The sequence below is a fragment of the Alligator mississippiensis genome, chromosome 8 (genome assembly GCF_030867095.1).
Source record: "Alligator mississippiensis isolate rAllMis1 chromosome 8, rAllMis1, whole genome shotgun sequence".
NCBI lineage: Eukaryota > Metazoa > Chordata > Crocodylia > Alligatoridae > Alligator > Alligator mississippiensis.
In genome coordinates, this window is record NC_081831.1 from 63,841,976 (window position 1) to 63,864,146 (window position 22,171).

A 22,171-nucleotide genomic window follows, 5' to 3' on the forward strand; every position below is an offset into this window, starting at 1 on the left:
TGGTGAGAGGGGGTCCTTGGTGTGGGTGTGGGGGAAGGGAAGGTTCTTCAGTGGAGTGGGAAAGGGCTGGGTACCTAATGGGGTGGAGAAACTCTGCCTAGGCACAATGGAAGGCACACAGCCCAATACCTTTGCATTCCCTGAGGGGAAGGGCTGATGGTTTCCCTGCAAGGCCTGAGTTTAATGCATTTATTTCTGAGAGGTTTTCCACTTTAATTTCCTGTTTGGAGACTGAAAAGCAGTTAACACTCAAAGGATTTGGGTGTGTTGGGCCCACGCTGATTCTGGGACTGCCCAAAATGCTCTCCTGAGTCAGAGACCCAAGTGCTTTCTCTGCCAGCTTCCCACACCAAAGAGTGTTTCTTTAGCAAGTTTATTCCTGCAATCCTAGCTAGGTTAAAATGGCAGAGGATCTCATTCTACCTGCTTCAGGGCACAAACTGTTCCTCAGCTGGATAATCTTTCCCTAGCTCACCACTGCCAGTCTGACAGCAACCATAATGTATGAAGGTTTTGCTTTCCTTCAAAGCATCATTAGCCATTTTCGGACAGAAGAATAAAGTTGGGCTAGATGAACTAATAGTCTTTTCTCCATGCAACACAAACTCAGAATTGTTAAACACGCGTTTTAGTGGAAAGACTGGGAAATGCATTCCTTCAGGCTTTTAAAAAAAATATAGAGGTATGCTTAGAAATATAGAGATGTTGCTAAGATGGTTCTTATGGAAAACACCAAGCTGGTGGGGGAAAGTATACATTTAAAATTGCATTTGATCCTGAGTTTAAACAGACTTTCTCTGACACTAATATTCACATGCACAGCAAGCTTTGTCTTGTGTCAGAGGAAACGTCTTTACAGTGCTTCCCTGTGGTTTTGGAATGCGCATATTCCAAATGGGATCAGAGAAGGATCTTCTTGTCTCTTGTCTCAAACTGGGGATGAGTAGGAGGCTTTGGCACCATGTCTTACTGAGGGAGGATTTGTTTGAATATCAGGGGGCCTTAAAACCCTTCTCCTTGACCTTGCTCCAGGTTCTGGATCCCTTCTCCAAGCTCTGTCTCCTTGGTGTGAAATAAAGGCCCTGCACATCCACTGTCCTCTCTTTGGACACATGTACAACCTAAAGAACCCACGATGTGTCCTCTCCTTGATCCCCTAAAGCTCTCTGGCCACAAGCTCCCACTGCCTGATTGTTAAATCATCTAAACACTTGTAAACAAAAGGTTTCCTTCTGACTGCACACCGTATCCACATGACTGCTTCCTTCAACCCATACAATCTCAAGAAAGTCCCCCATTCAATCAGGACCCAATTCATCAAGGTGCATAATTATGTCAGTACTTAAAACTAAGCCCTCTGCTGAACCATAGCCTCAAATCCTTCTTTTCCACCCAGATAGCTACAGGTCCCTTAAGCTGACTGTTGCAAATTTATTTTCTGGTGGTGCCACACAGAGAAGGCTCCTCTCTACACTGTGCTCCTGGCAGCTGCTGCACTCCAGATTTACATGCTAGCTTCCTTGAGTCAGAGCTGCCCTAGAGTGCATGGCCCTCACCCTGATGCTGGGAGGAAGCCTCAGATCTTACACTAAATGAAAGTGTCAGCTAGTTCAGCAGGACACCCTGGAACATCAGTGTGGTGTCTCGCCCTGCAGTGTGGGAGGAGCTCTTCTAGTGTCAAGTGGTGAGGAAAGAGTTGAGTAAAAGCAAAGTATGAGCCACGCATGCATGAAGCACCTGAATCTACCCTACTGCATTTTATCCACCAAGGCGGTGGCTTGGAGTTATGGTCCAGGGGATAGTGCACCAGATCAGAAGTTAGGAGATTGGAGTTCTATTTTGAGACCTGTCACATGCTCACAGTAAGACTTTGGGCAGATGCACTAATTTCTGTGGCCCAAAGGGAGCATTGTGATTAATTATGGACCAAAGTTTTCAAAAGTGTAGGCCTCGATCTTGGTGCCTCAAGTTTTTGGTGGCCAAACATAAGGCTTCTCGGGCACAACCTTCAACTGGAGTTCCAGGTGCTCAGCACTACTGAGGATCAGGGTTAGGAAACCTGGTTGGGCATCTAAAAATTCAGGGACCCAAAGTCATGGGCAACTATTTACCATTTGGGCCTAATACCTCTCCATGCTTCATTATTATCTGTCATTTAAAAGAATGCTAATTATATTTAGCAGCCTTTGTGAAGTGTTTCAAGATGCAAAAAATGCCAAGTATTATTCAAGTGCTCACTCCTGTTGTTGTTTATTTGTTTCCCTGCAGGTCTATTTCTTGTTGAGACAAGATCCTGCTTACAAATGTGTATTCTCAAAGCAGGCCCTTCTGTGAGTCATGGAAGGGTAAAGCTGCTGGAAGGCAAAGGTGTACCACAAGGATAGAGCATGATGTGTTGATGTGAGCAGAAGCAGGTCACACAGGACTGTGTGGGTGAAATAGAAGAAAGTGCTGTGTTAGAGATATTGCCCATGAGTGACAGTCAGTTCTATGGCCAGGTGTAGTAAGTACTTGAGTAGTAAATCTCAAAATATTGGCCCAAACAATGCAAACTCACTGTCAAGCAAGGGGAAATCAGCCATGAATCTTCAACAGGCAGGAAGTATTTGATTGTGAATTAGTGCCAGTGACATGTTCCTCTTTTAAGAATCTGGTCCATTCTCCCAAGTTTTCCCCTCCTTAATCATTTTGCCTTTCTAATGGCTCTACAGGGGTTGCTAGGAAGGAAGGAAGTGTCTCCCTGGGACACTTTCAGTGCTTTTACTTTTCTGTGTGCCAAAAACACCATTTTACAGTTTCTTCCTCTCCATAAACCTGCATCGTGGAAAAGAAGTAAACGAAGCTGAGAGCAGGAACTATAGTGTTACTTCTGGCCAAACAGAAAATGCACTCTGATTATTGAAAGGGGTCACACACACCAATGAAAAAGCCAGGGTGACTTGTTAATTGTCATGAATGGGTGAGATACTTCCAAGCAGCATGTTTCTCCACTCCACCCCTGAAACTTACCCCCCCCCCCCCCCTTTTCTGTCTCTGTCAATAAATGGACCATCAGGATTTGGGTATTCAATAGGAACCTGAATTAGAGCAACAAGCGCCCTAACTCACTCCAGGGTGGAGTTCTACGCCTTGCCAGCAGGCAAAAAGGGCTGCTAGCATGTAAATAATCAAAACCAAAGTCTTGTGCCATAGCAAGCTATTGGTGCATGTTTTAATGAAGAGGTTAAAATGCATGGTTCTTATAGACATCAGGTTGTGGCCTGCACGAATGGTTTTGTAATACAGCAAAATACTGGACCTGTATACTTTAAGCCAGTGGTACCCAATCTTTTGCCCCTGCAGGCTGGATGGGCAGTGCCCAAACTGGTAAGTGTGGCAGGGAACGATCCAGTCGCGCAGCGAGAGAGGGGAAGTGGGGACAACCCAGCCCCAATGAGGCTGCATGGGGGGAGGGGCATGACCCAGCACCAAACTGGCCATGTGGGAGTGAGGGGGCCACCCAGGTCCAATCCAGTCATGTGTGGCTTGGGAACTTGGCAGTGGTGTGGGGGTGGCAGTATTGATTGCCACTGCTTCCCTGCCACCAAATTTCCTGGCCTGTAGGGAGCCCCTCTGGCTGGATGCCATGGCTCCATGGGCTGGATTTGGTCTGTGGACTGGGAGTTAAGCACCCCTGCTTTAAGCAATTTGCTAGTAAGCTATTCTCTCACTCATGTACTTGCACCAAGTCATTTGTTTAAGCACCGTGCTGAATTGTGATCCTACAAAAGAATCTGATCTACCCAATGGGTTTTTTGGTTGAATAAGGATTCATTTGGAAACTTCTGCTTGCTCCTTGACTTCAGTGAAATTGCAAGGTGAGAAAACAATGGGGACTAGGAGGAAGTCAGATTTTGGTTTTGGGGATAGAGGAAAAAGGACAGCTATAGGCTATTCAAACTGTGACTATAAATCCAAACCCTCTTGGACATCAGTGAGGTCCCAGCCTGACAAAGGTACCTTACTCAACCTTTACTCACAGGGAAAGCTTGGCTAGGAACAAGTTTTTGCATTGCTATGGGCCAGTCTTCCCTATAGGAACTTAAGCAGCAAACAGGAAGCAATAAGGCTGTTTAATTATAGAAGTGCAGACACTTCTCTGATGCCTGAGCTGCTCTAGACAGCTTGTTTGGGTTTCCAAACGCTATTAATTCCTTATCTTCTTTACTTTTTTCTTACTTCAGGGATATCAAAGGAGCTGTGTTTACAAGGCACCAGAACACTATGCATTCTACAATGCAATTTTAAGAGACGCATCTGCCTGGGAAAGAGTGGAGGGGTGAAAGAAAAATGAGACTAGGGAAAGGGTGGGAGAAAAAATAATCATGTCTGTTAAACAAACCTCTTGCAGATTCAAAACACTGTAGGCAGGTGGGAAGGGGTCTATCCTGCTAGATTTCTGGGATGCTACAATAAAAGGACTGGGAATAGAGAAGATGGTTGTGTTTGTATTAACTAACACATTATAATTAACAGCATTTTGCACCTAGTGTAGAGAGGGCAAAATAGGTTTAAGAAAAGGCTGGAAGAACAAGGATTATTTAGTCTGGAGAAGAGGAGACTGAGGAAGAATCTGATACCAGTCTTCACATTCCTGAAGGGTGGTTATAAAGAGGATGGTGATAGAATATTCTCTGTGGTTGCAGGAGACAGGACAAGGAGCAATGGTCTTAAATTGGATCAAGAGTCATTTACTTTGGATGCACTTCTTTGCTATAAGGGTGGTTAAGCGTTGAAATGGACTATCTAGAAAGGTTGTGGAATCGCTACCCTTGGCAAGTTTTAAGTGCAGGTTACACCTTCTGAGGTCCTTTCCAGCCCTGCTTTTCTATGTTTGTTTCTATCTGATGGCGGGTTGTGCTTGACCCCAGACTCCCAACAGTCCCAAGGCAGCTTCAAGTTTTGGGAAACTTTCAGAGTAAGTGAGGAGCTTTAGGAAGGCCTCTTGTCAGGGATGCTGAGCAGGCAGACCAGCCTGAGCCAAGTAACTCAGCAACCACACCTGCAATACGCCTCAGCTGATGAACTCTGCCCCAGTTCAGGAGCAGCGAGCATCCTGCCTGTCTGCTGGGGACGCTGCCTATCCATTGAGCACTAGCTGGGGCCCTGGGTTTGCAGGCCAGTCAACAGTGCTGCTGTGGCAAGTCTCCTGGTTCCTGGCCCTGGTTTTCAGCTTATTTCTGGACTTCAGCTTTGGATTTCCCTGCAGATCTGTTTCCTGGATCCTGACCCAGTTTGGTTCTGTTTTTGGATTTTGCCCTGTGGATTGCCTCTCAGACTGGTACTCAGCATCTAACTAACCCCCAGATCCTGACCCTGGACTGTGTTGCAGACTCTGCTTCTGGATTTTCCTCTGGTTTTGGTATAGAGCCCTGCTTTCCCTCAGTGGTCTAACCATTAGGTAAGACTGGGTCCCTTACACCCTTCATTTCACTTGCAGAAAACCATCAAGCTTCATTTGAACTCACATCAGAGCCACCTGAAATCACCAGTTTTCCCAGCTTTTGAAGTAATGTGACAAATTAAAATTAGGCCTGGGTTCACCCTAAAGCAGACATTACGCTCACTCACAAGACTTGGTACTCTTTTGATGAAACTAAGGTGAACATGTTTTATTCCCCACACAAGGCCCATAATTCTTTATCTGAGAGAAAAAGAATTGCTAGCATTAATGGAACAGTCTGGCTATAAATCCTGTAGCGTAGTGCTCTGTATGGCATTGGAAATAAATCCTGGGGAACTTCCACATTATATCGATTTAGGGTCTCTCTGCTGACATTTTCCAATGTTTTCTGCAGGTTTTAAGGTTTCATTAAAACTAACAAAATATGTGTCTGTTCCTTTTGATTCTAACGAAAACCTCTGGAGTAGGAGCCAACGGACTGCTGTGTTTCAGAGACTACTTTTGTAAGTGGGAACTATTTATGTTAGTTAAGATTGGCCCAAATCCTGCTTGTCTTACTTGAGTCAGAAGGACTTTAAAAGCAAGTGGGATTTGACTCATAGGTTGTAAAGTGTTTGGAATAAAAGACATTGCATCTGATCTTGCAAAAATGTACTTACCTTAGTAGTCCCATTGGTCTCCATGGGTAAGGATCACTCACATAAGTAAGGATTTCCAGTACTTATTCCTAACTGACATATACTGATCTTGGTTAAATAAACATTTACAAGCAGTGACAGTACACACAGTACGGTCATAGGTGACCACAGTTATTTCCATTTCAAAGGATAGAGAATGTATTATTAACTTAGTAACCATGGTAAGTCAGCTGTTGATAAATGAACTTGATCCCATCTCCACTGTAGAAAAATTTCCCATTGACTTTAGAGGAAGCAAAATTGGACCCTTACTTCTGAAGAGTCACTTACAAGTGAATAAATTTAGTGTTACAAATGGCTTTTCATGAGGCATGCGTTCATTTTCACTGAGTGATAAGCAGAGACACTGGTTTTCTCTGTTTAAAAAAATCACAAATTCTCTGCTAAAACACATTCTCTGATTAAAACCCCCAAATCTGTGTTTTTCAGTAACTAAAATGAAACACCCCTATATATGCGTTTGTTTGTTTGTGTGTGTATATATATGTATATAGGTATCAGTTGAACACAATGTTTTATTGATATATTTACAATTTTAAAGAAACTTGGAAGGATACCAGTGCCTCAGTTACTATAATAACAAAATTCATCTATAATTATTAAAATTAATTATAAAATTAATAAAAATATAATAAGCACTCAAATAATTCTAAATACCTATAAATAATGGTATTTGATTTGGGGGGTTTATCACGGAAAATCAGAGCTCTTCCTGCCCCCTTTGCTCACCAGGACATGGGTCCTGCTGCGACTGTGCCTCCCTCCTGCTTTATGGTGCTGAGCAGCCATGATATACTGGTGCCCTGTCCATGCCATTGTCCCTCACTGCCAAGCCATAGCCCCCTGGCCCTGCAGGTGCCCCTCATTCTCCACTCACACTACCTAGCCCTGACGGAAAGGGCCCCCAACTGCCAGGGCTATGGGGCCAGGGACCTGGGTCTGCAGCCCCCCGCCCCCAGTAGCACCCAAGCCCTGGCTGCCACCTGTGGAAGGCAACAGCTGTTTTGTGCAGAGCACAGAGCTTGGTTCCCCCTCTCCTGCAGGTGGTATGGATGGAGTGGAGCCTGTGGGCAGGGGCAGGTATGGGCTACCTGCTGTGGGCTCAGGGATCCCCACCCTGCTGTCCTCCCCTTGAGGCATCTGCAGCCCAGTGGCCAGGACCCAGTGTGGCAGGGCGGGGGGGGGGGGGGTGCAGTGTGGTCGCTGGGAGCCTCATTTCACCATAGTGAAGTTCTCCCTGCCCACCTAGCAGCATGAGGGGCACAACTCTGTGCCACTACCCACACTGCTGCTCAGTGGGCAGGGGGCACCTTGCCTTGGCGGTGCAGGGCTTGTGGCAGCAGCACCAAGGCTTCCTGTTCCGCTGTGCCCTGCTGCACCAGGTCCCACCCACTGGGCCATGGAGGCCCCTAGTGCAAGGGCATCTGGGCAGGGAGCCCCAAGCTTGCAGCGGGCAGTCCACATCCACCCCTGCCCTGCGTACAAATCTGAGGGGCATGTACCCTCTATGCCCCCCCAGGAGTGCACGCAGTGGTGGGAAGCCGGGCCTCCCCTCCTGCTGCACCTGGACAAGCCACCCATGGCTCCCTACCACTCCTTGCCCAGGCCCTGCAGGATGCATTTGAGCCCCAAGCCTCATGCACCATATGGGCTGGCCAGCAGCCTCAGCCCTGCCCAACTTCTTCCCTCCCTAAGAGTGACAAATAAGAGCTGGCATTTCCCAAGGGGAAGCCTGAGTTATTCAGGGGTGCCTGGAGTCTAAAAAGGGTGAGAACTGCTATGCTAGAGTGAGAGAGACTGAAACTGAAATTGTCCGCTACTAAGTTTAACCAGCTCTGAAAGCAGCGGGCAGATTTTCTTTGATCAAAATGTGAGAAGTATAAAATAGCTTTTCACCAAGTTACATTTCAAAAGTTGTTTCCTAGTTTTAATAATCTCAGCTATTGCCTATAATACAAGGAAAGATAATTGCTTTTTTTGAATGTATATTATTTTTAATCCAACTTTGTCACTTTAAAAGACTATGCTGCATGTATGTATGATTACAGATCAAACAGTGCCTCTGCAGAAAGATGGCATCCCCCATGAAGAAAGCAAATTCTTCTGTTTCCCATTCTATGGGCAAATGGTCATAGTTCTGTTATATCTTTACTCTATCTGTGCAGCAACCTTACAACATTTTCTTGTAAAGAATCAAATCCTGCTGTGCTCAGTATTTTATATGGTTTCTCCAAGAAAAAAAATTACTTTATGCAAATTTTTACACAAAGTAGAAGAAAAAAACCCAATGTTTCTGCCTTGCTTTGCATGGCAGTGAGTTACTTGGCCAATTCTACTCATATAAGTAGGTCTACTGATTTAAAGGGAGTCAGAATAGTCCAGAGGATTGTGCCCTAAACTCAGGTTCTGAAGATCCAGGTCCTAGTGTCAGCTTGCCAGTGACATGCAATATGACATTGGCAAATCTTTTAACCTGTCTATGCCTCCATTTACCCATCAATAAAATGAGGCAATAGTGCCTCTCATGTATTGAAACCTACTGAAGAAAAGTGCTGTGCTTATATGCGCTAGGAATGATTATTAAATGGAATTACACCTGAGTTTTGCCAGTATAGTTGAGAGAGATCAGGCCCAGTACTTGTATTATACAGCTTTTACCAGTGTTATTAGGATAATATAAAAGCACTGGTGGAAGAATGGTGGAATTTTTCTTTATATTTTTTACCTAAAGGATACTATGAAGTTGTGACAGGAATACCTTTACTTTTCTTGGACTCTCAGGGATACTGAAGGGGTGTGGGGCACTTACCTGGGGTCCTGGGGGCCTCCTGGGGCTGCAGCAGTCGTGATCCTGCCACTTGGAGTCTGGCTGCAGCTGGAGTATGCTGGCCAGGCTCCACTTTTGAGTGGCATGTGCTGCCTCCATGTGTGCTGCTCCACTTTTTTTTTTGCACAGCTTTTTTTGACCTCTGGATATCCAGGGGTCAAAGAAAGCCCCTGTGCTGCTTCCCTGTAGTGCAGAGAACAGCTGAATGTGTGGTATGTGATTTATATGGTTTATCTTTCTGGGCATTTATTTGGTAGCATTTTTCAGCAAAAGATCTAGCCTCAATTCTCCTCTTGCGCCAATATTCAGACAAAGGTGAAGGTTTTGTAATGTTATTTTGCAGTAGGTGCAGTTTTTGTAAGGCTTTAAAAAAATCTTGGTGCTTGTATAAACACCAGTAATAGAAACTGGCCAGCCATGCGTACCATTGTTGAACCAGTATGGGAAATGGAGGGGGGAAGAGGCCAAGCATGTGAGAACAGCATATGAATCCATCTTTTGCTTTGGTGCACTCAACTGTTCACTACTGCAGCTAGGTCAGAGAAAGGGCTGGGACTAAGAATACTCATCAGTAAGGCAATAAGAAGAGAGAGAGGGGCTGCCTTTGGCAAGGAGGAAGAGGGAGCATGATTGCCTAAGGCAAGTGATTTGACAGGGTAGCTCACAGGAGCTGCAGCTGGTGCCACCTGGCTAGAAGCACCAAAGCTGCTGGGAAAACACTGGCTTTCAGACAGTTCCATCAAATGAAGCAAAACGGGGCTGAATAATGAAAGACAGGATTCTCCATGTCCAATTAAGCAATACTCTTTAAACAGATGATATGTGTAAATCATGTTGACGCTCTTAAGTGTGAAGTTTTGGTCTTATTAATGGCCTGGTTTGAAACAAAACATTTAGCATGTCCTACAACCCACTGACTTCAGTGGCTGAATTGGGAGGCTGGTCACTTCTATGCCAGTTCTGTGATGCAGCAGGACTGAAAGGCACGGGAGGATAGCCAGGGCTAGGAGAAGTGCAAGGAAGGGCAGACCTGCATGAAGGACCTGTGTGGGGCTCAGGACTAAAGTGACAAAGGGTGCAGTACAGTGGATAAGGCAGCACAGTGGTGAGGCTGGGGAAAGTAGGCCAAGGCAAAACCTGACTGAGGTGCAGTGTCAGGGTGTGTGAAGCTTCAAGATGGGAGCAGAAGCTTTTCTGGAGGTCAGGCTTGAGGTACAGCAGTCCTGCATGAGGGATATTGTAAAGTACTTGTTTCCAATGCAGTCATTATAGGCCTTTCTCCCATACATTAACAAACTACCATCCCTTCTTGAAGACAAACCAAATGATTCTTGTGTGTACTCTGCCACCTACCACCTCTCTGAGCTTTTGACTGGATGCACATTTTCAATACCAGTCTTCTTTCCTGGTCATATTTCCTTCTCTACCAAATGGATGGATACTGTGAATTCTGCTGACCTGATGAATAGCAGTTTCCTCAGTCATAAACTAAATCCAACACTAAAGAAGAACAGGAGCTAATAAATGGATAACCACTCTGTCTCCTATGGCTAATTTTTAATCCTTAGAAAAGTCTTTCATATAGTTTTGATGGTGTAAAAGGTCTGGCTAAAGCCTTGCACTCTGTCTACAGGGCATAGTGAAATGAAGCATTTAAAATCCATGGAATCAATCAAAAAGCAGGGTAGAAAATGCAGCAGGCTTTGCTACTTTGGGGAATGATTGAAGAGATGATCCTAATTTTATTTAATCATGATTATCCTATTATTATCCTAAGCATATACTATTTCTATGGTACCCACCTGGCTCTTCACATTTACATTAAATAAAAGGCAGCAATTAAAATTGCTATTCTTTGCCTAAATAATACTTTCATTCTCCCCGTTATTTTTTGAAGTTATAAAGAATGATGTTTTTTTAAAACAAAATGTTGTTATTTCTGCAGTTTCCTCTAGGATCATTTATTTCTCAGTGCAAATGCACACCAACAGAAATACAGGTAAAAGCAGGATTGATAACCTTTGTGGATTTTATATTTGCTCCAAAAAGGCCTGCCTTGGTGTGCAGTGAGAGATTTCAGCATTATCTTCATGAAATATAATGTGTGACTCTGTTTACCAGTTTAATCTTATGCTGCCTGTTACCTGAATTCAAGGAGTTAACACCCCTGGAAGGAAGATGATCCCTTTCTAAAGACACTCCTTGGAGGCAGAAATAGGAAATCAGTTTGTGTGTGATGTAGCCCTGAGTGGACTGTTAAGACTCATTGACCTTTTAACAGATCTGCCTGGGCCAGTTAATTGATATGTTAAAGGTGGTAGCCTAAGTAAGAAAACTGTATGTGCTAAGATGAGCTGCTATGAAACAGCGGATCACTTGCTGAGGAACTCTGGTCGAAGGGGGAATATGTCATCGGCAAAGAGGTGGGAAGTTATACAAGGAAAACTCCTTCCTCAGAGACAGGGAAAGTAAGAGAGAGACCCTGGCTCAAGTTGCAGGCTAGGAGCAGAAGCTGTTGTGTGGTTGTCAGAATGAAAGCCTATGGTTTGGAGAAGCTCAGTGCTTCAGGAAGGGAACCCTGAATGCCCTTCAGTGCTCTACCCCAAACCCAACAAATGCTTCTGAGTGATGCGGTATCCAGGTTGTAGCCATATTGGTCTAGAGGAAAAAGCAGTCAGGGCTTGTAGTAGAGATGATGTGTTTTATGAGACCAACAACATTTTTACAAAAAGATGTCTTTAATTGGAAGCTTTCAGGCACGAGCACCCTTCATCAGGCATTGGAGAAAAGATTGTAAAGTTCTCCTGGGTAGAAATGAAAGTTCATATTTCATAGGATTTCCCAGAGGAGTCAATAGATGGAAAACTCCTCTGGGCAGGCGGTTCATAGCTGGTATGGAGCCTCTCACCTCTGTGTGAGGTGCTGAGTGATGAGGGACCTGAGGCAGGAAAACGCCTATCTATTTGTTTGTCTAGATCTGTGTTTCTTTTGCTGTTGTGAGTAAGGAGGGACTGGTTTGGGAGGCCTTTACGGAGCCTGCATGTTTGCTGCTGCTGCCCTGTCACTGAAGAAATGAAGTGGGAGCCTGGAATAAATGTGCTCAAGGGACAGTCCAGGAGAAGGCTTGTTGAAACCACTGGGCAGTCTCTGGGAAGCAGCTAGGCCGTGTTTCCCTAAAGAGGTAACAGAAGAAACCTTTTTTTGGTGGGAAATATAAGGTTATATATGTCTACACTCCGAGTATCACTCCACAAAGAAAACCTTCACCTGTTATAAATCAACACCCTCGCATCCTGCGTACCCTTTCAAAGGCCCGCTGGCCACCTGGACCCGGTACAATATCTGCCTCAGGAGCTACACCCAAACAACCTCTGGTCTTTCAGACCAGGCAGCTCCTTCCTTTCATCCCCGCTGGGCTGGCAGGGTCACGTCCTCAGTTCACCTGTCGTCCGCGTCGCGGTCCCCCCAGCTCCCGCCGGAGGACTGTCGCTGTCCTCAGCTCCACTGGTCTCCTCCTCCCCCTCGCTGTCACTGCCCCCTTCCCCGCTAGGGGGGACTTGGGAGATCCTGTGCCCCGCGTCTTCGTGCCAAGTGGCTTTGGCCATGTCCTCTCTCCATCCTTCTGGTAGCAGGTCTGGAGCGCGCTCAGAGCCACGCCACGTCCGTGTGCCTGTACAACAGGAGGTGCCTGGCCTTCCACACGGCGCTCCTGACTCCCTGGGGACAGTGCCAGGGCCAGGCCCGCACTGCCCTCGGAGCAAGGCAGCCAGGGCCAGGCCCACACCAGAGCCGAGCGGGGACCCGTGGATGTGGCCCTTACTATCCGCCTGCTGTGGGGGACCCAGTCCTCGGTGCCCCCCCGCAGCGACTGGGGTTTGACCCGGCTCGAGCCCCGTGCATGGGAGCCCCGTGACTCAGTTTCCCCCGGGGAGAGCCGCGATGCGCGCTCGGCAGGCAGCGGCGGGGCCGGCGCGGCGCGGCGCGGCGCTTCCTCCCATTGTGTCGGCGGCAGGGCAGGCGGCACCCCGCGTCCAGCCCCGGAGCCCGCGGGGCCACGGCTCCTCCTCCGCGGGCAGCCCCGCGCCGCCCACGCCCGCGGGATGCCGCCCCGCCGCCGAGCCCACGGAGGTGTGGCCGGCAGAGGCTGAGCGCCGCGCGCGAGCAGGCAGGTGAGTCTCCCCGCCCGGCCCGCCCGCCCGCGGCCCCGGCACAAGTTTCTCAAACTCTTTGCCCCGCAACAACCGCCCCCCACCCCGGCCCCTCGGGTGGGCTCACGTCCCCGTCCGGCCCCGCGCACTTTCTCGCCTGTAGCCCTGCCCTGGGCCCGCAGACTGCCCCTGTCTCGGGACGAGACGCTGTTTCCTCCCCCATCCCTTCCCCTTGTGCTCCCGGAGTTGGTTCCCGCGTGGGACAGGACAGGACAGGACAGGAGGGGACTAGCGGGTTACACACACGCTGCCTTTTGCTGTATGCCCGCGACTAGGATGCCCAATTTGACTGTGGCTTTTAAGATCTGGGGATTTATTTTTATTTTTTGGGGGTGGGGAGGTGATGTTTAATCTACTCTGCTCACGTATAGTCAGGGCTGATATCAAGGAATGAAACCCTTCAGGAATACCACACTCCTGTGGCACGTCCTACAGGCTTCACTAACCCAAGTAATCCCCAGGTGGGCTACTTGGACGGCTGGAGTTTGTGGAGCCAGGCTGGACTGGCGTGTAGGCATCCGCATCATTGCAGTTCAGTCGCGTTTAAAGGGAGGCTTGCAAGGGAATGGCTTTTGCTGCATGTCTGACAGAGAATAAGGGATGCATCCTGCCAGCCTCTGGAACAGGTAACTGCAAGCCGAGAAAGTTTTAGTGCTCTGTAATTTGAATTTTCAGCGGACTCACGCTGAGCAGAATTCGTATGTGTCTGCAGAAAGCAGTGTAGCTCAGAGACACTTTATGTTCATAACTGAGAGAGTAACTTTTTTTTTTTCTCCTCATTGAAAAAGGCGCTTCCTAGACTGGCCAGATCCTAGTTAAATCTCTGTGTCTTTGTAGAGCTCTACAGGCTGAAATGGGGCTCGTTATGAGTGACACTGATGTAGAATCAGGACTTCTGTTATGCACTGAGGATTTGGTCTGAAGTCCGGGGCAACATTGCAACAGACTTTTGGATTTGTGTCTTGGGGCTCAAACCCTACCGTCCTTACTCCTATTACTCATCCCAATTAAAACCGATGGGACCACTTGCTTGAGTAGGATTGACTCACATGAGTAATGTTTATAGGATTAGGTCCCTGTTGGACACAGTCAGACCTCTAGATGTGTGCTTTGGTTTTACACCTTTTATACTTTGATCTTTCCAAGCATAACTACTAAACCTGGGAGGAGCAGGCATTTTTAAGACCAGGTTTACTAATTTTCCTCCGGGAATGACTGACACTCTTTCTTGATTTATTTACCAGTTTTTGCAAGGAAGTCAGCAAGTTTCTATTTTTAAACTAGGCTGGTCTGCAGGACGAACATTAATGCTTCACAGATCCCAGAGGTGGCTGATTGCAGGCGATTAAAACTTGTATACTTGATAATGGTGAACTAGGTCTAAACTTGCTGTAAGTGTTAAATCAAGTATTCATGGAATGTTGGTCACTCCCTCCCTGATATCTTGAGTGATTGGCTCTAAGGAAATGGAGAGAGATTTGGCATTTTTTTTTAATCTCAATTAAAATAAGCCAATGAGGCTCAGCTGTGATGTAGTCTGGCTAGAGACTTATGGCAGGACTCCTTTTGCAGTTCTGCTTGCATGGAATCTGACTGAAGTCTGGGGATTCATGGGTGGATCTAGAATTTTGGAAAGGGGGTGCAGATGCCAAGGTGCCTCATCACATATAAAACAGCACACATTTTTTGCAAGTTAAAAATAAACTAGAAACTTTACTAACATGCTCAGGACATGGGGCTGTGTTATGCAGTTTAACATTGAAGCAAAAACAAAAGTGACTTTTATTGGAATGCATTAAAAACAATCTGCAGGGCTGTGAAATAGGAGTTTCAACACCAGGAGCAGTGAACACACAGCAGAATTACAGAACAAAGGCTAGCTTGATTGCTGGAATATCAAGATCGTTAAAAAGAAGAGAGGGTCCACACTTGTGGAATGAAGAGTTTACAAGGGGCCAAGTAGATTATAAAGAGCCATGAAGTCAATTGACTTCCTTAGCACTGCCTGACTAGAAATGCTGTTTGTTGCCGCTGCCAGGCAGTTGGTTTTAAACTTTGGATGGAGCAGGAATCAGAGGGGTAAGTGCACTAGTGCAGCCCCTCTGGATAGACCCCTGGTGGGACTGCTCACCTGATTGGAATTTGACCATCAAATGAATGCATAGATTTGGGCTGTAATGCTGAACCTTTGCTTTCCTGGGCTTTCTTCCTTATTGCAATATAATGCTAAAAAATTCAAGTATTCCCAAATCCAGTAAATGAATTTAAAGGATTGCATGGCGTGAGGGTTTATCTTGGAGTGAGACATTTTCCTGCTTGAAATAATCCAGTACTTGAGAGTGTTGGGAGCTCCATCACCCAAGACCTATAAAACCAGACTAGATAATGCAGTGGGGAATATACTGTGAGAAGCAATTCTTGAGGTTGGGGGAAGGGTAATCAATTGAGCAGAGAGCTCTCTCCAATGTACTGCTCTGATTCTGAACTGTGTTGCTTTGCTGTTTGGAGGTCTTGTTTTATTGCTTCTCATTAGATGGGCTGGAGATAGCAGCTTTCTTGACTCTTACCATTTTCAAGCAGTGCTTTTCTGGGAGGTCAATAATTTCTGAAAAGGTGCCCTAATGGATGGCATTTATTTTGGTTCCTTTGCTGTTGTGCCGTCTTATTGGAACAAACCTACTTTGAAGTCCCATTGCAAGCACTCCAGGCTACTGCTGCTTTCACGCTGTTTGCATGAAGTGGTGGCGGTTGCTGGCAGTTGTTCACTAGACAGAATACCACCAACACATCAACCTGAACCACCAGGAAAAGCTGTCTGCAAGGAGGAAGAAGCAGGTACATGTGACAAGTATGTGCGCATTGGGCATGTGTGTGTAGAGAGGAGGAGCAAAGGAAAAGAAAGCATTGTTTCATGCAAGGAAATTGCACCTAGAAGTGTTGAGAGTTTAAAAATGCTGAGTGAGTCTAGATCTGTTGAAATCAATGGGAGATTGGCCATTGTCTCCAGTTGGATCAAAATTTCATCTGCTGGCTGGTGCAGTAGGAAGCTGATCTTGTGTAGCAGATCACGAGTGGACCAGATTGTCTGTGGTAGTATTACCTGTGAAGCTTGCAGATGTGGACTTTGGCAGCATTTGAGCGGGGGCTTCAGCAGGAGTCATTTTCTCCCTGCTGCCACTGGGAAAAGTCCTAGCACCTTTCTCCTCCCACCTGGACTGGGTCGGTTTGGCCTGCAGCCTTAAAAAGTTGCCAGCTGATGCCCTAGTCCTAGTCATTTACTAAACTTGATTCTTATTTACATCTAATCTTTTGGAAAGAAAAAGGGGGCAAATAAAAAGAGCAATCCATGAAAAATGGAACGTAGCCTCAAATAAAAAATCCTGCAATAATATGATAAAATGGGTAGGGCTTTTTCCATGTTTGGGTGGCTCTGGCACTGAGTATCTTTTGAGCCTGTTTGCAGTGGTATGTGGCACTTAGGGTGCCGACACCAGGAGGTGCTAATTCTTTTCTCTGTTCTGTGTCCATGTAGTGCCATTCTCTTTATTCAGGGCGATTGCTGATTCCAAAAGTCCCCTATAAGACTCCATTATCATAGAGAAATTCTACGACTCATTGCTTGCTATTTCCTAATAGAAAGTCCGAATGTGCAGGATAATTGCCTTTTGATTGTCTTTACCTTGGCAGGGGGTAGACACAGAAAATGACCTTGGTGTGGAGCTCAGTTCATGCTGCCTCTGGTCAGCCAGCTGGATGTCCGTTATTTCCCCCTGAGAGCTGAAAGAGCTTCTTCTGCGGTGTCCTCCCTGATGTACAAGATCCCTGCCAACCCAAGCAGAGAGAAACAAAGGCTGGGATTTGAATTTAGATCTCCCATAAGGTGGCTTGTTGCCAAGGAAGCATGGCAAAGCTTTAGATTTTGCTTTTTAGGATTTGTCATGTTTCTCTGGACTTTCTGGGTCAGAGGGGGTCCTGCAGGTGCACGGAGATGCGTGGATCTATGGGAGAGCTGGGGCCATGAGTATTTTTATCATCCTTTTTTTTTTTTTTTTTTTTAAATGGGGCTCCTTCTTACAGGTTGAAAACCAGAAGCTTACCTCTGCTCATTGCTGAAATTTTGGACACTGGCATTGTAAGAGAAAGCCTTTAATTTTCTTGTAATTAACAGATTTACTGTATCTTTGCTCTTTTAACATAAGGCCCATAAACTCCAGTTATCACTGTAAGGGAGCATTTTATAAACATTGCAAAGCATGTCAGCTGCAGATGAAAACACTTTGTTGGTCTCCGTTTGATGATTAACAGGCAGCAATCCAGATATGGAAATCACCACACTTCTCTGTGACGAATGCCTGCAGGCTTCTGCTTGGGGGGATTTTCAGTTGCATATGAAGTGTAGTAAACTTCCTTTTCCTCTTTCAGGCAAAATGACCCCCTTAGGTTATTGTCCAGGAAGGAATTATAGTCTGTGGAGCCTTCAGATTTGAATGCACCGGCCAGTGAATCCAGAAGTGCCAGTTACCATACCACTCCTTACAATTCACCCTCTGCCCATAAACAATAAAGAAACTAAGTGGTATTTACTTTTTATGAAGCCATTTAAAATACATTTCCCAGATGCCTGCCAGTGAATGGCTGCTTTGATCAAGGTTTTGTTCACAGATCTTTATGTAGTGCTGCAATGTTCTTACCAATAGCTTTTCTTTGCTGTTGGCACATGAAAGAGAGGATGTGGCACAAGCTGCATACAGAGGCTCCATAGATCTCCTGGCAGTTCACATCAGGGTTCTTCCATTTGAAACGCCTCCCGAGAACTTTGCTTGTGGCCCATCTTGACCCAAGCCAGAAATAAATGGTTAAGCAAATGCTGCCTTTGCCCTTAGCAAACGGCACAGACTTTTTTGTTCCTTTTGGGGTTTTGCCCCCTGAAATCCTTCCCTAGCCCATTTCCTACCCACTCTAGGACTTGCACTGTGGTGACCTACCCTGTGCTTACAAATGTCCGGATGTGACTCTCATTGGTGCTGCTTTTTTTTTTTTTTAGGCAGGAGGAATTTGCTTTCTTTTTCCAGTCCCTGGAATTCTCTCAGCTTCTGAAGGGCTTGGGGAGAAAAGGACCAAATGCCAATCCTTTGAGTTTGGTTTAGCTGTATGGTACCCTTAGCCTTTTTACCTGGGAGCCACCTACATGGGTCTGATTGCAGTGCCTATACTGTACTCAAGTGGTATAATGCTGCTTAACACCAGTGAGACTTTTCAGGATCAGGCTTGTGCCAAACTGTAGTGATGACCTAGGGGGACTTTAAACGTCATGAAACAAAACAGCAGGGAACATCTGGCGCACACATCTGGAATGTTGCTACTGCCAAGTGCACGGCCCCACTCAGAGTAAGACGTGCTCTTCTCTTCTTGGGGAGCGCTGTGAGGTGAGACTCTAGAACAGGCTGCTGCTAAGCTGTTCTTTTATCACAGAATCTTTCTGGATCCTGACAGTGAGCTACAAAATCTGATCCTGTCAAGAACGTGGCTGGAGCTAATTGCACTCTGCCTGGACCTTGTGGGACTGAGGATCTGTGCCCAAAGGATGCATACAGTGGGGAACCTATAGGTCAGTGTGTTCAACCTTTTGGCCCTGCAGGCAAGATTTATAGATTGTAAGGGGCTGGAAGGGACTATGCAAGATCATCGGGTCCAGCCCCCCTGCACTAGGCAGGAAAGACAGCTGGGGTCAGGTGACCCCAGTGAGATGACCGTCCAGTGTCTTCTAGAAGATTTCCAGGGTAGGTCATTGCATCACCTCTGTAAGGAGTTTATTACACAGTCTGGACATTCTGACTGTGAAGAAGTTTTTCCTAGTATTAAGCCTGAAACGGTCTATAATCTTAGTTGTGTGTTAACTAGTTATGGATGACCCTAGGCTCCCCCTAGCACTGATAGACTGTTCCCTTCAAAATCAGTGGCTGCCCTTGACATTCAGTGAAAAAAAGTTGATAGCACTTTTGTCCAGAGTTGCACATAAGTTATAAAAGGCATTTATGGTCCAGGAGGTACAATTTGAGTAATATCAATTTTGACAGTGTTGATTCCTAGTCAATATTCTCTCTAGTCTGAAGATTTTCAGTTCTGTAATATATCAGTTATAAGCTGGGGGCAATGGCAGAAGGTGTCCACGCTCTCAACAGCCTGTCTGACCTGGTTCAAAAACACTTGGGCTCTCCAGCCACTTTCGAATCAATTGCTGAATATGGTGGTGAGTGATTTAGACTGGGTTGGTTCCAGGAGCTATGACCTGAATTCACAAGGCTGCAGGGGTGGTATGGATGTGTTGCCAAGCCAAGTTCAGGAGGATGGGGCCTTGTTCTTCCTGATAGGAGCACTGAGGTCTCTGCAAGTCCAGAGAGGGATGACCTAGGCTGCTAGGGAAGTGATTACCACGCGAGAAGAACCCTTTGATGCCTTTTGCAGTCAGACTTCCAAGAATCTAAGCTGGATACTTTTAGACAAGCTAATTCTGCTTTGCCAGCATTGGTTATGTAAATACAGTAGCACATCAAACAGCAAAGTACTCTTCCCCATGATTTTTCCCCTTTTCAGACAAGGTGGGTGCTGGCATGCCTAATAGGTCTCTTCTTCTCTAACTTTTTGCATTGGACAGAGCTGAGAGGTGGCTTTTGTGGCCTGGCTGCTAAATCCATCATTGAACACTGATCAATCCATGGTATACATCAACTTGGAGCAGTTCTGCAGAACTGCCTGCTGGAGAGCTGGGAAAACATATGTTGGGTAAACTTATTGATGGGCCAGAGCTCAGAATGCCAAGTTACTCTGAATACAGCCAGAGGTACAGACACACGTTACCTCGGATGGTCATGCACATGAGCTACAGACTGTGGAAACACCTACTTACTGTAGGAGGGTCCTGTCGGGGACTAGCAAGAAAAGGGAGTTGAATATTGGTGGGATGTGTGATGCCCGTTAGGCTTACTGATATAATGATCCTCTTACTTGCAGGGCTCAGATGGCACCGTGACAGGCAGAATACAAAACCCTACATGTGTGAGGAATTGGCCCATATTGCATGGAAAGATACAGCAAGAATTAATCCCTATCCTGTGGTGGTGTCAGAGGGTGGCAGACTGCAGAACTGCATCATGCACTTTCATAGCTCAAAGGCCCTTAGCTCGGGACTCTCCTGCTAAAATAGCACAGTAGGGTGGTATTGGAGAAAACTCCCCAGACAGCATGGAGCTTGGAGCAGGGCTTGGCAATATCAAAACCTTGTTGTTAACCTACATCTTTTCCAATTTTACTATTAATGCCCTACATTTCCAAACTGGAGCTCTTTAAATATCAAACCCAGTCTTGATGCCTAAAGGGTTTTTGAAAGGGGTTTTGTTTTTTTTTCCTACTCAGCTTGGATAGTGAAACAAAGCCCGCTCCCCTTTCTGCTCGTAGTCTTTATGATTCTTGTGCAGCTGGTGTAGTGGGGTTACTAGTGTTTAAAGCATTCCCCACCCACTCATTTGATTTGGCTTGAATCATGATGGAACTTTACGTGCCTGGACCTGCATTGTCCTTAGGTCTGCCTATTTATTGTGCCCAAGGATGGTACATTGGGTGTTTGTCCTTAACTTACAAAGAGGGCCCTGGTTCTGATTTCAGGGTCATGAAAGAAAGCGATGAGGTTAATCCAGTTTTACACAAGTGTGGCTGAGATTAGGATCTGCCTGATTATGTTCATAGAGATGTTCCCCATTGGCCATGACAGGGATACTATAAAAGAATCAAGATATGGCTTCTCTTGCCAAACGTTTTCACAAAGATTGTGTTAAGTAGTGGAATATCCGTGAGAGAGTGCCACATCCAGATGTTCCAAAATGCTGAGTGTGGTAATTAATTATCCACACGTTTCCAGCCTGAATGGCTTTTGTTTTTGTCTACCAGAGCTGTTTATTCTGGACTGGACTTCATCATAGAGCCCCTTTCCTCTTTGACATCTATAGCTATAGAACTGGTGTCTCCAGGAACCTTGCAGTTACCCTGCCTTGCTGTAATGCTGCCTTTCTTGTCACCGTGGAAAATTACTAATAGAGTTCCTTGCTGACTCTGGCATGCTTTGTTGTACAGGAAATTGTAGTTGCGTGGAGTCCATTATTACAACAGTTCTATTGTGCAGGGCAGACTTTCAAGAGTAGGGTACAGCTTTTGCTTTTACTATGAAAATGTTTTGCAGTTTGACAGGATGCTGTGAAGTCCTTGGACTAAGGCTGGCATGCAATTCTGAAAGACCCCAGACTCCAAAGATGTCTGGATCTGGGGTCTGGTTCGGGCCCAGCTTTGAGTTAGAGTAGATTTGTGCGCATCAGATGTTTGCAATGAAACCCTGAATCCCCCAGTTTAAGTATAAATTTGATATGCTTTCTCAAAGGAGTCTTCCAGGCTCACAGAAAGTTGAAGGGAAACTGGAACCAGTTTATGGTCTGAAATTAAAATCCTATGGCTTCTGCAACTTTGTATGGTCCTGCATGAGCCTTGATACAGAGCAGCCAAACCAGACTAAGAGAAGAACAGTGGTCACACAAGCACCAATGCAATGAATTCTCCGTGTTTGGCTTTAAGTATAAAGACACCTACCTTTGAATGTCATAACATTGTAGAGATTATAACCTGGATTGCAAGGGCAAAATTCTCCAGTTGAATCCAAACGGAAGTCTTCTAAGGTATATTCTGCACTTGGTCCTTAGACAGTTGAATTCCAGCACTAGGCAAAGAGGGGAGTCAGTGCACTCTTGTTAAATCACCTGACTGGGAGTCAGCACTTGGCGCTGCTACTGACTTACTGCATGATTTTGAGGAAATCTTATTACTTTGCCTGTGCCTCAGTTTACTCTTGGATGAGGGGTAATATTTACATTGCAGGAGTGTAATGGAGCTAAGAGAAAGATTGTAACATGTCATGATACATCCTAGAGAGAGATTCTATGTAAATTCATGT

General features: G+C 45.9%; 2 protein-coding genes and 1 long non-coding RNA gene across 10 annotated transcripts in view; 2 read left to right on the plus strand and 1 right to left on the minus strand.

Moving 5' to 3' along the window:
* The window catches only part of AMER1 (APC membrane recruitment protein 1), an 85,614-nt gene extending 79,744 nt beyond the window's left edge, over positions 1–5,870 (plus strand). The window contains exon 3 of the transcript XR_009463987.1: positions 2,269–5,870. The gene's annotated coding sequence lies outside the window, so the exon portion shown is untranslated. The remainder of the gene's footprint in view (positions 1–2,268) is intronic.
* Positions 5,871–11,655: 5,785 nt separating this feature from the next.
* Positions 11,656–13,453, minus strand: LOC109283251 (uncharacterized). Its single transcript, XR_009463989.1, has 2 exons — positions 13,266–13,453; positions 11,656–12,141 (listed from the first exon to the last, which is right to left on the minus strand). It is a non-coding gene; the product is annotated as an uncharacterized LOC109283251 (long non-coding RNA).
* The window catches only part of ARHGEF9 (Cdc42 guanine nucleotide exchange factor 9), a 351,467-nt gene continuing 342,315 nt past the window's right edge, over positions 13,020–22,171 (plus strand). For 6 of the 8 annotated variants that reach the window (XM_019487852.2, XM_019487853.2, XM_019487851.2 and 3 more), the window contains exon 1: positions 13,020–13,137. The gene's annotated coding sequence lies outside the window, so the exon portion shown is untranslated. Of the gene's footprint in view, positions 13,138–13,506; positions 13,803–22,171 lie in introns of those variants that run through there. The other 2 variants (XM_019487856.2, XM_059732789.1) reach the window with 2 other exon arrangements.